The following is an 18435-nucleotide window of genomic DNA, read 5'->3' on the forward strand; positions in this document are numbered from 1 at the left end:
GGGCTAATTCGTGGGTCCCGATATTGCAGCGCTAGGCAGGCAGGGCACAGCATATCCACATCAATGCAAGGCCTGCAGGTACTGTATGTGCGTCCATTGCTCCCACTGCATCCCTCCCAAAGCCCATAACTGCCTGATGCAGCTTTTTTACTATATACCTAGTTGCATTTTTTTTCCAAAAATTCACTCCAAAAAAACAAAAATATACAGTCTGTTCTGTCAGACTGAGGTCTGTTGAAAAATCATAGTTTGTCAAGCATACGTAGCATAGTTGTGTGTGCTAGCCTTGTGTCACTTTTTTGTGCTTTAAATTCACTGAAAAATGCCTATCTGCGTGCTCCAACTTTGGGCATTGTAGGTTGCTGGACCACTTTTTTTGCTGTCTGATACTCTAATTCTATACAGCACTATTTTGCATTTAAAAAAAAAACAGGCCACATTTTTGCCAGTGTGGTATTCCCGTGACGGCCCTCATATATCTGCGTGCTCCAAGTTTGGTCATTGTAGGCCAGTGGACCCCTTTTTTTGCTATCTGTTACTCTACTTATATACAGCACTATTTTGCACAAATTCACTTCACAAAAAAGCCCCCCAAAATTGAATACAGTCTGTTATATAAGGCTGAGGCCTGCCTGGTGTTTGGGTTTGAAAAATCGTAGATTTGCAGGCACACTGATAAGATATTATTTCTCTACTAATAAATATACTTGTGTTGAGCATTTGAAATAGTGCAGTAGTCCATTTAAAATGAGAAAGGCAAGGGGCAAGGGATGAGGAAGTGGACGTGATGATGAAGGTGCATGCAGAGGACGAGGCCGTGGGCAAGGTGAAAGTGGGCAACAACAAATACCCACATATTTTCTCTCGGCCTTCCTGTCCCAGTTTCTAGGGGACCGCAGCACACCACTATTGAAGCCAGAGCAGAGTGTAACGGTTGTTGGTTGGAGAGTAGATAATGCTTCCAGTCACTTAGCCACCAAAACCACCTTGTTTTCCACATGGTCAAGTCTGAGTAGCCATGAGGGTGGCCTGGATATTCCTCACCCTGATCATCTTTCCTCCCACCATGCTGAGTGCCCTGAGACAACTGATCCCACCAAAGCCCTTTTCCACCAAAGCCCTTGTCCCCTGTAATAAACCAAAGATAAAAAAAACAACAATATCCCTCACCTGTCAGTCATTCTGTCCCATAGTGTAATCCATGTCTGGGGGATTAATAGTTTTCAACCTGGATGGTGCCAAGATGTGACCGTCCAGGTTGAGAACCACTGGTGAATGAGCTGCTGCGACCGCATCCTCAGTGACCGGTGGTAACATCATAGAAGTTACATCCGGTCACTGAGGCTGCATTCCCAGCCACCTTATTGACACCTCTCCATTATTAACCTTGGGGCTTGATGTCACCTGACAATACAAAGGTGACATCAACCCCCGTCAACTTTAACCCCATTTGCCACCGGTACAGGGCAAGTTGGAAGAGCAAGTCCAAGTGCCAGAATTGACGTATCTTAGAGATGCACCTTTTCTGGAGCAGCTGAGACCTGATGTTTTTAGCTTGGGGGGCAGTATCCATGGCCTCTTCCTAGGCTATTAATATCAGTCCGCAGCTGTCTGCATATCCTTTGCTGATTATTAATTATAGGGAGGCCCTATGTCATTTTTTTAGAATGCCCATCTTAATAGCCATTAAAGGCTAAGTATATAGTTCTGAGCTGATATTAATAGCCTGGGAAGTTACATGGGTATTACCCCCTTCCCAGGCTATAAACATCGACCCCTAGCCATCAGCTTTCCCTCTGCTGGTCATGAAAATTACGCGGGAGCCCAATACCTTTTTTTCAGAAAAATTATATTTTAATAATTAAATATATGTACAGTAAGCTGCACACACTGCACTAATTGTATTTGTCACTGACATCTGTATATCTATCTATTCTTTGTGTATCTACTGTATGTAATCCATCTCTTCTATCCTGTCGGCTCCTGCAGTGATTTTACAGTACACGGCACATAAATTGCCAGATTTGTATCTATCTTGCTATGTAATATATATACACTGCTCAAAAAAATAAAGGGAACAGAATATAACTCCAAGTAAATCAGACTGCTGTGAAATCAAACTGTCCACTTAGGAAGCAACACTGTTTGACAATCAATTTCACATGCTGTTGTGCAAAAGGAATAGACAACAGATGGAAATTATTGGCAATTATCAAGACACCCTCAATAAAGGAATGGTTCTGTAGGTGGGGGCCACTGACCACATCTCAGTGCCAATGCTTTCTGGCTGATGTTTTGGTCACTTTTGAATGTTGGTTGTGCTTTCAAACTCGTGGTAGCATGAGACGGACTCTACAGCCCACAAAAGTGGCTCAGGTAGTGCAGCTCATCCAGGATGGCACATCAATGTCAGCTGTGGCAAGAAGGTTTGCTGTGTCTGTCAGCATAGTGTCCAGAGGCTGGAGGCGCTACCAGGTGACAGGCCAGTACACCAGGAGATGTGGAGGGGCCGTAGGAGGGCAACAACCCAGCAGAAGGACCGCTACCTCAGTTTTTGTGCAAGGAGGAACAGGAGGAGCACTGCCAGAGCCCTGCAAAATGACCTCCAGCAGGCCACAAATGTGCATGTGTCTGCACGAACGGTTAGAAACCGACTCCATGAGGATGGTCTGAGTGCTCGACGTCCACAGATGGGGGTTGTGCTCACAGCCCAACACCGTGCAGGACGCTTGGCATTTGCCACAGAACACCAGGATTGGCAAATTCACCACTGGCGCCCTGTGCTCTTCACAGATGAAAGCAGGTTCACACTGAGCACATGTGACAGACGTGACAGAGTCTGGAGACACCGTGGAGAGCGATCTGCTACCTGCAACATCCTTCAGCATGACCGGTTTGACAGTGGGTCAGTAATGGTGTGGGGTGGCATTTCTTTGGAGGGCTGCAAAGCCCTCCATGTGCTCGTCAGAGGTAGCCTGACTGCCATTAGGTACTGAGATGAGATCCACAGACCCCTTTCAAGACCATATGATGGTGTGGTTGGCCCTGGGTTCCTCCTAATGCAGGACAATGCCAGACCTCATGTGGCTGGAGTGTGTCAGCAGTTCCTGCAAGATGAAGACATTGAAGCTATGAACTGGCCCGCCCGTTCCCCAGACCTGAATCCGATTAAACACATGTGGGACATCATGTCTCGCACCATCCACCAACGTCACGTTGCACCACAGACTGTCCAGGAGTTGGCGGATGCTTTAGTCCAGGTCTGGGAGGAGATCCCTCAGGAGACCATCCGCCGCTTCGTTAGGAGAATGCCCAGGCGTTGTAGCGAGGTCATACAGGCACTTGGTGGTCACACACACTACTGAGCATTATTTCCTTGTCTTGAGGCATTTCCACTGAAGTTGGATCAGCCTGTAATTTGATTTTCCACTTTGATTTTGAGTACACATAAATATGGCCATTTTTATGCGCTAAAAGCTCTCATTTTTCATATTTCTAGTGCAGTAATGCAGTTCAAATTTCGTGTTTTCAAGTTTGCATGTTTTGGCGCTGCAGTGTGCTGCCCTTTTTACTTAACTATATACGAGTTGGCGACTCTGGGTTCAGCACCTGTTCACACTCAGTCTATGTTTGGATGTGCAGGTCAGGTTTTTGAAATGTCATTCAAAATTCAGACCTAAGTGGAATATTAATTTTGATTTACATTGATCAATTTTATGTTTTATTTTTCTCAACGCATTCCACTATGTAATGATTTAAGATTTACAACTGGAATATTTCATTCAGTGATATCTAGGATGTGGTATTTTAGTGTTCCCTTTATTTTTTTTGAGCAGTGTATATATATATATATATATATATATATATATATATATATATATATATGTGTGTGTGTGTGTGTCACTGACATCTATATATCTATGTATTCTATATGTACAGTTAGGGCCAGAAATATTTGGACAGTGACACAATTTTCGCGAGTTGGGCTCCGCATGCCACCACATTGGATTTGAAATGAAACCTCTACAACAGAATTCAAGTGCAGATTGTAACGTTTAATTTGAAGGGTTGAACAAAAATATCTGATAGAAAATGTAGGAATTGTACACATTTCTTTACAAACACTCCACATTTTAGGAGGTCAAAAGTAATTGGACAAATAAACATAACCCAAACAAAATATTTTTATTTTCAATATTTTGTTGCAAATCCTTTGGAGGCAATCACTGCCTTAAGTCTGGAACCCATGAACATCACCAAACGCTGGGTTTCCTCCTTCTTAATGCTATGCCAGGCCTTTACAGCCGCAGCCTTCAGGTCTTGCTTGTTTGTGGGTCTTTCCGTCTTAAGTCTGGATTTGAGCAAGTGAAATGCATGCTCAATTGGGTTTAGATCTGGAGATTGACTTGGCCATTGCAGAATGTTCCACTTTTTGGCACTCATGAACTCCTGGGTAGCTTTGGCTGTATGCTTGGGGTCATTGTCCATCTGTACTATGAAGCGCCGTCCAATCAACTTTGCAGCATTTGGCTGAATCTGGGCTGAAAGTATATCCCGGTACACTTCAGAATTCATCCGGCTACTCTTGTCTGCTCTTATGTCATCAATAAACACAAGTGACCCAGTGCCATTGAAAGCCATGCATGCCCATGCCATCACGTTGCCTCCACCATGTTTTACAGAGGATGTGGTGTGCCTTGGATCATGTGCCGTTCCCTTTCTTCTCCAAACTTTTTTCTTCCCATCATTCTGGTACAGGTTGATCTTTGTCTCATCTGTCCATAGAATACTTTTCCAGAACTGAGCTGGCTTCTTGAGGTGTTTTTCTGTCTATTTTTGGTATTGATGAATGGTTTGCATCTAGATGTGAACCCTTTGTATTTACTGTCATGGAGTCTTCTCTTTACTGTTGACTTAGAGACAGATACACCTACTTCACTGAGAGTGTTCTGGACTTCAGTTGATGTTGTGAACGGGTTCTTCTTCACCAAATTAAGTATGCGGCGATCATCCACCACTGTTGTCATCCGTGGACGCCCAGGCCTTTTTGAGTTCCCAAGCTCACCAGTCAATTCCTTTTTTCTCAGAATGTACCCAACTGTTGATTTTGCTACTCCAAGCATGTCTGCTATCTCTCTGATGGATTTTTTCTTTTTTTTCAGCCTCAGGATGTTCTGCTTCACCTCAATTGAGAGTTCCTTTGACCGCATGTTGTCTGCTCACAGCAACAGCTTCCAAATGCAAAACCACACACCTGGAATCCACCCCTGACCTTTTAACTACTTCATTGATTACAGGTTAACGAGGGAGACGCCTTCAGAGTTAATTGCAGCCCTTAGAGTCCATTGTCCAATTACTTTTGGTCCCTTGAAAAAGAGGACACTATGCATTACAGAGCTATGATTCCTAAACCCTTTCTCCGATTTGGATGTGGAAACTATCATATTGCAGCTGGGAGTGTGCACTTTCAGCCCATATTATATATATAATTGTATTTTTGAACATGTTTTTGTAAACAGCTAAAATAACAAAACTTGCGTCACTGTCCAAATATTTCTGGCCCTAACTGTATATATCTATTCTATCTATCTATTCTAACCTGTCACTCCGAGATTTTGTTGTACGCAGCACATGAATTGCCGGCTTTTATTTTATTATCTATCTGTCATCTACTTTAAAATACTTTAGTGGCAACGCAATTATTTTCCTGCATTTTTACTGAATGTTGCCGACTTTTTCCAATTTTAAGAAAAATGCAAGTGTTAGGCTGGTTTCACATTTGCGCTTGTGTCCGCAGCGTTTCTGACGCATACATTCGCATGCGTTTTCATTTCCTATCTTTAACATTGTAGACGCAGGTGCATGCGGCGGGGCGCTGCTAACACACCATGTTGCAATTTTTGAGGCAGCAAATTTCCATCAAATGTGCGCAGGCATGCGCATGCGTATGAGTGCGTTGAAAAAAAACGCATTACTGTCTATGGGAATGCATGCATACGCATGTCTTTGCATACGCATGCATTTGATGCGTTGGCGTACTTCGTACTGCGCATGTCCAGGAACTGATTTAGACAGCCCCTCCTGGAAATATCAAACGCATGCGCATAAAAAGTGCAAACGCATGTAAAAATGCATGCAGACGCTGCGTTTTTTTGGCCGTCATGCGTAAGCTGACACTGCGTTATCATGCGTTTGCATGCGTTTTTGCATGCGTTTGTGGTTGCGGACGATACACTGCGGACTCAACCGCAAATGTGAACCTAGCCTTACTGATCACGAATCCGAATGTGCCATATTCGTGCCGAATGTATGTTTGGCGATCATTTTCCGAACATATTTGCTCATCTCTAGTGTTATGACCACAATTTCCTGCCCGTCTACATAAATGTAAGGAGACATTATTTCTACTTATATTTTGCTCATTTATTATAGACAGCTGAGGAAACAGAGTTTTTTTTTTTATTTCCTATTATTTTTGTTGAAAAGGAATAAAAACAAAGTTTTCCTGTAAGAACCCAAGTAACATAAGTTTCCCATGTGTTTCAGTTTTAGCGCGGGGTAGATGTAAGGCTCTGCGCCTCTTCCTCCACAACCAGACTCTTTACGACAAGTTAGTTCGTTAAACTTAACGGGCAGGAAAAAGTTTCTAGGTCTCTTTTAAGTTTTCCTGTGGTTTCCACCTTTGTGGAAAGAGAAAAAAAAAATCCCGTCCATAAAAATGAAAGGTCCCAAAACCTTTCTGTAAATGTCAGTGGCTCCCGGTGATGATAAACAGGAGCTGCGCTCATTAGAAGCCGGCACGGTCCTCACCATTCCTCCCCATAGACTTGCACACAGCCGACCGGGGGCCATTAAAGCCCATTTTAAATGCATTAGGAAGAGCACAGGATTTTGCATCTGATAATCTTTTTTTCTGCCAGGCGACCTCATTTTTATATTTCCTTTTTATTGCTTTTCTCACATTCTCAGTAAAACTAAGCAACACTTTTATCTGTGTCTAGAAATAAACCGTATTGTAATAATCAGAGAGGAGGGATGAAAAATACGGGGCCACATGTCACAAAGCAGAGAAAGATCGCCTGCGAGACGAGGACGCCGAGGATTTCATTATTACTAATATCTCGCATGTTACTATAATTATTTGTATTATTGAGATTTATTTCATAACCTCGGCTTTAAAGGTTGAGATGACTTTACCGTTATATTCAGAACAAGACAAACGTTTCCACATGTGATGGATTTTCTTGTTCTTACTGGGATGTGCACATTTTAGATTCAGGCTGAAGGCAGCAAATCCAGGAAGGAACAAATTTGGAAGCAAGGAGAGAACAAACACTTGTGAAACAATCCAGAATACGTGTTACCTCATAGATTCGTCACAGACCCAATTTTTGGCGTTCCCTCCAGCAGCTCCATCAGGTCGTCAGCTTCTAAAGAACATTTTGCCTCAACAGCAGTTCATTTATGGAGTCACAAAGCGAAGCTGTATTTTGAAGCAGCAGTGATGGTACATTGCTCCATACAATGATGAGCCCTATTCCACATCTGTTCTAAACCACAATATGGTGAGAAACACTCAAAGTGAACAGAAACAGCATCTCATCATTACTGTAAGGCATCAAAGTCTGGCAATCCAGAAAAGTGGTAAAGCCTTGAAGGTATCCTCAAGTGCAGGGAGGAAAACAATCAATTGCTATTATAAATCTGTCTCATGATGAATTCTGTAGGATAAAGAGACCATGTTTTACCTCTGCTGCAGAGGATAAGTTCATCACAGTTACCACCCTCAGAAGCCACAAACTGACAGCACCTCAGATGACAGCCCTGATAAATGATGCACAGAGAACAAGTAGAAGACACATCTCAAAATCAGATGTCCAGGGGAGAAATGGCTTTTATGGTCAAATTGCTGCAGAGGAACCACAGTATAGAAGGTACCTGTCTATGCGAAGCAACACAAACACTGAACATTAGGTGAGTGGAAATCTGATGGTGGGGGATTTCTGGTGACACTGTTAGTGATTTATTCTTTGAATCTCTATTGTAAAACTACTTTCTTGTCAATATGTTCAGTCTTTCGAGCTTTTTCTTCTGCTTCATTTTTAGAAAAATTCTTGATGGATAAAATGGAAAGTGCAGGTGACTTCTCTGATAGAATACGAACTCTGCACAGTTGTAAAAAATTAATAAGGAAAGAAAACTCATCAAAACGGCTTCAGGAAACAAAAAACTCTTCCAAAAACTCCCCATAAAAGACCTCCTTACAAAAACTCCAAGTGCCACCAGTAGTTGCTGATATCTGGGGTGCGGAATCTGTCCAAATCGGTGTGTGTTTATAGGAAATTTTTTCCAGCGCTATTTTACTGATGTAGGATTCTTCTGACACATTCTTGATGCACCACAAAGTGCCGGAAGCAAGAGGACCTCAATATACAGTGCACTGATGCCAGAAACATGAGTGAGGAATGTTATTGCCATGAATGTGTCCTGGTGGATGGTGGCAGCATTGGTCACCCCAATATTGTCCTGTGTGACCAATCTGCTGCCAAAATTAATGAGTTGTACGGCATGGATTTGGGAAAGCATTTAGAAACTACGTTCCAGCCAGACTTGTTGCTTTCTTTGCCCACACACTTGGCTCCGGAACCATTGACCCCAGCGTTTCTTAGATCCACGGTCGGAAACTACCGGTTAAGTGTCAATGTGTGTATTGGCGAGGTCTAAATTCTGCATCAATAGCTTATAAATAATGGATGATTAACATTTCCATGAAGTCTTATCCACACGATTGATGCAGATGTGATTGGACAATTCAATTTTCATGGTTGGAATTCTTGTTTTGAGTTGAAGTTGTGGCCAAAACTGAGGAGGTGAAACCCAAGACGCTGATATCAATCTTATGAGGATGACGGGGTTAATGCTCCCGTAAAGACGAAGCTCTTAATCTTTTTTTATGCATTTGTCCATCGAGAGCTTTTTAATTCTTTGATGCAGAGACCAGGAGTATCGCCGCACCGAGGACTAATAAAAAATGCATTAGCACAAACATGGCAGAGAGCCCAGATCCGGAGCTTCACACGGTAACCCCATACTGCACCGGAAACCAGAAGTGAACCGAAACCGAAGAGTCAGCGAAGTGAAAACACCAAACCTCCACAAGGAGAAAGGAATGTCCAGGAGGACAGAAGGTTCCCAGCATGAAAATTACATCCACGCCCATAATGACCACAGAAGAGGCTGTAATCCAGGCCACAACTCTGACCACAGCTCTGACCACAGTCCTGACCACAGCCCTGACCACAGTTCTAAACACAGCTCTGACCAAAGCTGTGACCACGGTCCTGAGTACAGCTCTGACCACAGTCCTGACCACAGTCCTAAACACAGCTCTGACCACAGCTACGACCACAGTCCTGAGTATAGCTCTGACCACAGTCCTGACCACAGCTACGACAACAGTCATGACCACAGCTCTGAACACAGCACTGAGTACAGCTCTGACCACAGTCCTGAGTACAGCTCTGACCACAGCTACGACCACAGTCCTAAACACAGCTCTGACCACAGCTACGACCACAGTCCTGAGTACAGCTCTGACCACAGTCCTGACCACAGTCCTGACCACATTTCTAAACACAGCTACGACCACAGTCCTGAGTATAGCTCTGACCACAGTCCTGACCACAGCTACGACAACAGTCATGACCACAGCTCTGAACACAGCACTGAGTACAGCTCTGACCACAGTCCTGACCACAGTCCTGACCACAGTTCTAAACACAGCTCTGACCAAAGCTGTGACCATGGTCCTGAGTACAGCTCTGACCACAGTCCTGACCACAGTCCTAAACACAGCTCTGACCACAGTCCTGACCACAGTCCTAAACACAGCTCTGACCACAGTCCTGAGTACAGCTCTGACCACAGTCCTGACCACAGTCCTAAACACAGCTCTGACCACATCTACGACCACAGTCCTGAGTACAGCTCTGACCACAGTCCTGACCACAGTCCTAAACACAGCTCTGACCACAGTCCTGACCACAGTCCTAAACACAGCTCTGACCACAGTCCTGACCACAGTCCTAAACACAGCTCTGACCACAGCTACGACCACAGTCCTGAGTACAGCTCTGACCACAGTCCTGACCACAGCTACGACAACAGTCATGACCACAGCTCTGAACACAGCACTGAGTACAGCTCTGACCACAGTCCTAAACACAGCTTTTACCACAGCTATGACCACAGCCCTAAACAAAGCTTTGACCACAGCTACGACCAGAGCTCTGACCACAGTCCTAAACACAGCTCTGACCACAGTAATAAATACAGCTCTGGCCAGTCATAAACACAGCTCTGACCACAGTCCTGACTACAGTCCTAAACACAGCTCTGACCACAGTCCCGACTACAGTCCTAAACACAGCTCTGACCACAGTAATAAACACAGCTCTGACCACAGTAATAAACACAGCTCTGACCACAGTCCTGACTACAGTCCTAAACACAGCTCTGACCACAGTAATAAACACAGCTCTGACCACAGTCCTGACTACAGTCCTAAACACAGCTCTGACCACAGTCCTGACTACAGTCCTAAACACAGCTATGACCACAATAATAAACACAGCTCTGACCACAGTCCTGACTACAGTCCTAAACACAGCTCTGACCACAGTAATAAACACAGCTCTGACCACAGTAATAAACACAGCTCTGACCACAGTCCTGACTACAGTCCTAAACACAGCTCTGACCACAGTAATAAACACAGCTCCGACCACAGTCCTGACTACAGTCCTAAACACAGCTCTGACCACAGTAATAAACACAGCTCTGACCACAGTCCTGACTACAGTCCTAAACACAGCTCTCACCACAGTAATAAACACAGCTCCGACCACAGTCCTGACTACAGTCCTAAACACAGCTCTCACCACAGTAATAAACACAGCTCCGACCACAGTCCTGACTACAGTCCTAAACACAGCTCTGACCACAGTAATAAACACAGCTCTGACCACAGTCCTGACTACAGTCCTAAACACAGCTCCGACCACAGTCCTGACTACAGTCCTAAACACAGCTCTGACCACAGTAATAAACACAGCTCTGACCACAGTCCTGACTACAGTCCTAAACACAGCTCTGACCACAGTAATAAACACAGCTCTGACCACAGTCCTGACTACAGTCCTAAACACAGCTATGACCACAGTAATAAACACAGCTCTGACCACAGTCCTGACTACAGTCCTAAACACAGCTCTCACCACAGTAATAAACACAGCTCTGACCACAGTCCTGACTACAGTCCTAAACACAGCTCTCACCACAGTAATAAACACAGCTATGACCACAGTCCTGACTACAGTCCTAAACACAGCTATGACCACAGTAATAAACACAGCTCCGACCACAGTCCTGACTACAGTCCTAAACACAGCTATGACCACAGTAATAAACACAGCTCTGACCACAGTAATAAACACAGCTCTGACCACAGTCCTGACTACAGTCCTAAACACAGCTCTCACCACAGCTACGACCACAGTCCTGAGTAAAACTCTGACCACAGTCCTGATCACAGCTACGACCACAGCACTAAATATAGCTCTGACCACAGCTACGACCACAGCTCTGACCACAGTCCTAAACACATCTCTGACCACAGTCCTGACCACAACTCTGACCACAGCACTGACAACCGCTCTGACCACAGCACTGACCACAGCACTCAGCAAAGTTCTGACAACAGCTCTGCCAACAACTCTAACCACAGCTCTCATCACAGCTTGCTTTGACCACAGCTCTGACCACAGTCCTGACCACAATCCTGACCACAGCAGTGACCACAGCTCTGGTCACAATCATGATCACAGTCCTGAGCACAATCCTGAACACAGCTCTGACCACAGCTCTAACCACAGTCCTGACCACTGCTCTAACCACAGCTATGACCACAGCTCTGATAACAATCCTAACCACAGTTCTGACCAAAGCACTGACCACAGTCCTGACCACAATCCTGACCACAGCTCTGACCACAGTCCTGACCACAATCCTGACCACAGCTCTGACCACAATCCTGACCACAACTCTGACTACAGCTCTGACCACAATACTGACTACAGCACTGAACATAGCTCTGACCACAGTCCTGAACACAGCTCTGATCACAGATCTGACCAAAGTCCTTATCACAGTCCTGACCACAACTCTGACCACAATCCTGACCACAGTCATCACCACAGCTCTAACTACAGTCCTGATCACTGGTCACCAGAGTCCTGAGTACTCCTCTGACCACAGCTCTGACCACAGCACTGACCACAGCTCTGACCACAATCCTGACTACAGCACGGACCACAGCTCTGATCACAGTCCTGAACACAGCTCTGACCACAGATCTGACTACTGTCCTGACCAAAGCCCTGACCATAATCCTAACCACAGCTGTGACCACAGCTCTGACCACAATCCTGACTACAGTCCTGATCACTGGTCTGACCACAGCACTGACCACAGCACTGACCACAATTCTGACCACAGCTCTAACCACAGCTCTGTCCACAGCTCTAACCACAGTCCTGACACAGCTACGACCACAGCTCTGACCACAGTCCTGACTACAGCTACGACCAAAGTCCTGAACACATGCTCTGACCATAGACCTAAACAAAGCTCTGACCACAGCTCTAACCACAGCTCTGAACACTGTCCTGACCACAGCTCTGAACACTGTCCTGACCACAGCTCTGAACACTGTCCTGACCACAGCTCTGAACACTGTCCTGGCTAAAGCTATGACCATAGTACTGAACACATGCTCTGACCACAGTTCTGATCACAGTCCTAAACATAGCTCTGACCAGAGCTCTAACCACAGCTCTGACCACAGCTATGACCACAGTCCTGACCACAGCTCTGACCACAACTCTAACCACAGCACTGACCACAGCTGCAACCACAGCTATGACCACAGCTCTGACCACAGTCCTGGCTACAGCTCTGACCACAGCACTGACAACAGCTCTGACCACAGCTACGACCACAGCATTGACCACATCTCTGACCACAGTCCTGACTACAGTCCTAAACACAGCTCTCACCACAGTAATAAACACAGCTCTGACCACAGTCCTGACTACAGTCCTAAACACAGCTCTGACCACAGTAATAAACACAGCTCTGACCACAGTCCTGACTACAGTCCTAAACACAGCTCTGACCACAGTGCTGACTACAGTCCTAAACACAGCTCTCACCACAGTAATAAACACAGCTCTGACCACAGTCCTGACTACAGTCCTAAACACAGCTCTGACCACAGTAATAAACACAGCTCCGACCACAGTCCTGACTACAGTCCTAAACACAGCTCTCACCACAGTAATAAACACAGCTCCGACCACAGTCCTGACTACAGTCCTAAACACAGCTATGACCACAGTAATAAACACAGCTCTGACCACAGTCCTGACTACAGTCCTAAACACAGCTCTCACCACAGTAATAAACACAGCTCTGACCACAGTCCTGACTACAGTCCTAAACACAGCTCTGACCACAGTAATAAACACAGCTCCGACCACAGTCCTGACTACAGTCCTAAACACAGCTCTGACCACAGTGCTGACTACAGTCCTAAACACAGCTCTCACCACAGTAATAAACACAGCTCTGACCACAGTCCTGACTACAGTCCTAAACACAGCTCTCACCACAGTAATAAACACAGCTCTCACCACAGTAATAAACACAGCTCTGACCACAGTCCTGACTACAGTCCTAAACACAGCTCTCACCACAGTAATAAACACAGCTCTGACCACAGTCCTGACTACAGTCCTAAACACAGCTATGACCACAGTAATAAACACAGCTCCGACCACAGTCCTGACTACAGTCCTAAACACAGCTATGACCACAGTAATAAACACAGCTCCGACCACAGTCCTGACTACAGTCCTAAACACAGCTATGACCACAGTAATAAACACAGCTCCGACCACAGTCCTGACTACAGTCCTAAACACAGCTCTGACCACAGTAATAAACACAGCTCTGACCACAGTCCTGACTACAGTCCTAAACACAGCTCTGACCACAGTAATAAACACAGCTCCGACCACAGTCCTGACTACAGTCCTAAACACAGCTCTGACCACAGTAATAAACACAGCTCCGACCACAGTCCTGACCACAGTAATAAACACAGCTCTGACCACAGTCCTGACTACAGTCCTAAACACAGCTTTGACCACAGTAATAAACACAGCTCTGACCACAGTCCTGACTACAGTCCTAAACACAGCTCTCACCACAGTAATAAACACAGCTCTGACCACAGTCCTGACTACAGTCCTAAACACAGCTCTGACCACAGTCCTGACTACAGTCCTAAACACAGCTCTGACCACAGTCCTGACTACAGTCCTAAACACAGCTCTGACCACAGTAATAAACACAGCTCCGACCACAGTCCTGACTACAGTCCTAAACACAGCTATGACCACAGTAATAAACACAGCTCTGACCACAGTCCTGACTACAGTCCTAAACACAGCTATGACCACAGTAATAAACACAGCTCCGACCACAGTCCTGACTACAGTCCTAAACACAGCTCTGACCACAGTAATAAACACAGCTCTCACCACAGTAATAAACACAGCTCCGACCACAGTCCTGACTACAGTCCTAAACACAGCTCTGACCACAGTAATAAACACAGCTCCGACCACAGTCCTGACTACAGTCCTAAACACAGCTCTGACCACAGTAATAAACACAGCTCTGACCACAGTAATAAACACAGCTCTGACCACAGTCCTGACTACAGTCCTAAACACAGCTCTCACCACAGTAATAAACACAGCTCCGACCACAGTCCTGACTACAGTCCTAAACACAGCTCTCACCACAGTAATAAACACAGCTCTGACCACAGTCCTGACTACAGTCCTAAACACAGCTCTCACCACAGTAATAAACACAGCTCTGACCACAGTCCTGACTACAGTCCTAAACACAGCTCTGACCACAGTCCTGACTACAGTCCTAAACACAGCTCTGACCACAGTCCTGACTACAGTCCTAAACACAGCTCTGACCACAGTAATAAACACAGCTCCGACCACAGTCCTGACTACAGTCCTAAACACAGCTATGACCACAGTAATAAACACAGCTCCGACCACAGTCCTGACTACAGTCCTAAACACAGCTATGACCACAGTAATAAACACAGCTCTGACCACAGTCCTGACTACAGTCCTAAACACAGCTATGACCACAGTAATAAACACAGCTCCGACCACAGTCCTGACTACAGTCCTAAACACAGCTCTCACCACAGTAATAAACACAGCTCCGACCACAGTCCTGACTACAGTCCTAAACACAGCTATGACCACAGTAATAAACACAGCTCTGACCACAGTCCTGACTACAGTCCTAAACACAGCTCTGACCACAGTAATAAACACAGCTCCGACCACAGTCCTGACTACAGTCCTAAACACAGCTCTGACCACAGTAATAAACACAGCTCTGACCACAGTAATAAACACAGCTCTGACCACAGTCCTGACTACAGTCCTAAACACAGCTCTGACCACAGTAATAAACACAGCTCTGACCACAGTCCTGACTACAGTCCTAAACACAGCTCTGACCACAGTAATAAACACAGCTCTCACCACAGTAATAAACACAGCTCTGACCACAGTCCTAACTACAGTCCTAAACACAGCTCTCACCACAGTAATAAACACAGCTCCGACCACAGTCCTGACTACAGTCCTAAACACAGCTCTCACCACAGTAATAAACACAGCTCCGACCACAGTCCTGACTACAGTCCTAAACACAGCTCTGACCACAGTAATAAACACAGCTCTGACCACAGTCCTGACTACAGTCCTAAACACAGCTCCGACCACAGTCCTGACTACAGTCCTAAACACAGCTCTGACCACAGTAATAAACACAGCTCTGACCACAGTCCTGACTACAGTCCTAAACACAGCTATGACCACAGTAATAAACACAGCTCCGACCACAGTCCTGACTACAGTCCTAAACACAGCTCTCACCACAGTAATAAACACAGCTCCGACCACAGTCCTGACTACAGTCCTAAACACAGCTATGACCACAGTAATAAACACAGCTCTGACCACAGTCCTGACTACAGTCCTAAACACAGCTCTGACCACAGTAATAAACACAGCTCCGACCACAGTCCTGACTACAGTCCTAAACACAGCTCTGACCACAGTAATAAACACAGCTCTGACCACAGTAATAAACACAGCTCTGACCACAGTCCTGACTACAGTCCTAAACACAGCTCTGACCACAGTAATAAACACAGCTCTGACCACAGTCCTGACTACAGTCCTAAACACAGCTCTGACCACAGTAATAAACACAGCTCTCACCACAGTAATAAACACAGCTCTGACCACAGTCCTAACTACAGTCCTAAACACAGCTCTCACCACAGTAATAAACACAGCTCCGACCACAGTCCTGACTACAGTCCTAAACACAGCTCTCACCACAGTAATAAACACAGCTCCGACCACAGTCCTGACTACAGTCCTAAACACAGCTCTGACCACAGTAATAAACACAGCTCTGACCACAGTCCTGACTACAGTCCTAAACACAGCTCCGACCACAGTCCTGACTACAGTCCTAAACACAGCTCTGACCACAGTAATAAACACAGCTCTGACCACAGTCCTGACTACAGTCCTAAACACAGCTCTGACCACAGTAATAAACACAGCTCTGACCACAGTCCTGACTACAGTCCTAAACACAGCTATGACCACAGTAATAAACACAGCTCTGACCACAGTCCTGACTACAGTCCTAAACACAGCTCTCACCACAGTAATAAACACAGCTCTGACCACAGTCCTGACTACAGTCCTAAACACAGCTCTCACCACAGTAATAAACACAGCTCTGACCACAGTCCTGACTACAGTCCTAAACACAGCTCTCACCACAGTAATAAACACAGCTATGACCACAGTCCTGACTACAGTCCTAAACACAGCTATGACCACAGTAATAAACACAGCTCCGACCACAGTCCTGACTACAGTCCTAAACACAGCTATGACCACAGTAATAAACACAGCTCTGACCACAGTAATAAACACAGCTCTGACCACAGTCCTGACTACAGTCCTAAACACAGCTCTCACCACAGCTACGACCACAGTCCTGAGTAAAACTCTGACCACAGTCCTGATCACAGCTACGACCACAGCACTAAATATAGCTCTGACCACAGCTACGACCACAGCTCTGACCACAGTCCTAAACACATCTCTGACCACAGTCCTGACCACAACTCTGACCACAGCACTGACAACCGCTCTGACCACAGCACTGACCACAGCACTCAGCAAAGTTCTGACAACAGCTCTGCCAACAACTCTAACCACAGCTCTCATCACAGCTTGCTTTGACCACAGCTCTGACCACAGTCCTGACCACAATCCTGACCACAGCAGTGACCACAGCTCTGGTCACAATCATGATCACAGTCCTGAGCACAATCCTGAACACAGCTCTGACCACAGCTCTAACCACAGTCCTGACCACTGCTCTAACCACAGCTATGACCACAGCTCTGATAACAATCCTAACCACAGTTCTGACCAAAGCACTGACCACAGTCCTGACCACAATCCTGACCACAGCTCTGACCACAGTCCTGACCACAATCCTGACCACAGCTCTGACCACAATCCTGACCACAACTCTGACTACAGCTCTGACCACAATACTGACTACAGCACTGAACATAGCTCTGACCACAGTCCTGAACACAGCTCTGATCACAGATCTGACCAAAGTCCTTATCACAGTCCTGACCACAACTCTGACCACAATCCTGACCACAGTCATCACCACAGCTCTAACTACAGTCCTGATCACTGGTCACCAGAGTCCTGAGTACTCCTCTGACCACAGCTCTGACCACAGCACTGACCACAGCTCTGACCACAATCCTGACTACAGCACGGACCACAGCTCTGATCACAGTCCTGAACACAGCTCTGACCACAGATCTGACTACTGTCCTGACCAAAGCCCTGACCATAATCCTAACCACAGCTGTGACCACAGCTCTGACCACAATCCTGACTACAGTCCTGATCACTGGTCTGACCACAGCACTGACCACAGCACTGACCACAATTCTGACCACAGCTCTAACCACAGCTCTGTCCACAGCTCTAACCACAGTCCTGACACAGCTACGACCACAGCTCTGACCACAGTCCTGACTACAGCTACGACCAAAGTCCTGAACACATGCTCTGACCATAGACCTAAACAAAGCTCTGACCACAGCTCTAACCACAGCTCTGAACACTGTCCTGACCACAGCTCTGAACA

This window comes from Ranitomeya imitator, chromosome 1 (assembly GCF_032444005.1).
Source record: "Ranitomeya imitator isolate aRanImi1 chromosome 1, aRanImi1.pri, whole genome shotgun sequence".
Taxonomy (NCBI): Eukaryota; Metazoa; Chordata; class Amphibia; order Anura; family Dendrobatidae; genus Ranitomeya; species Ranitomeya imitator.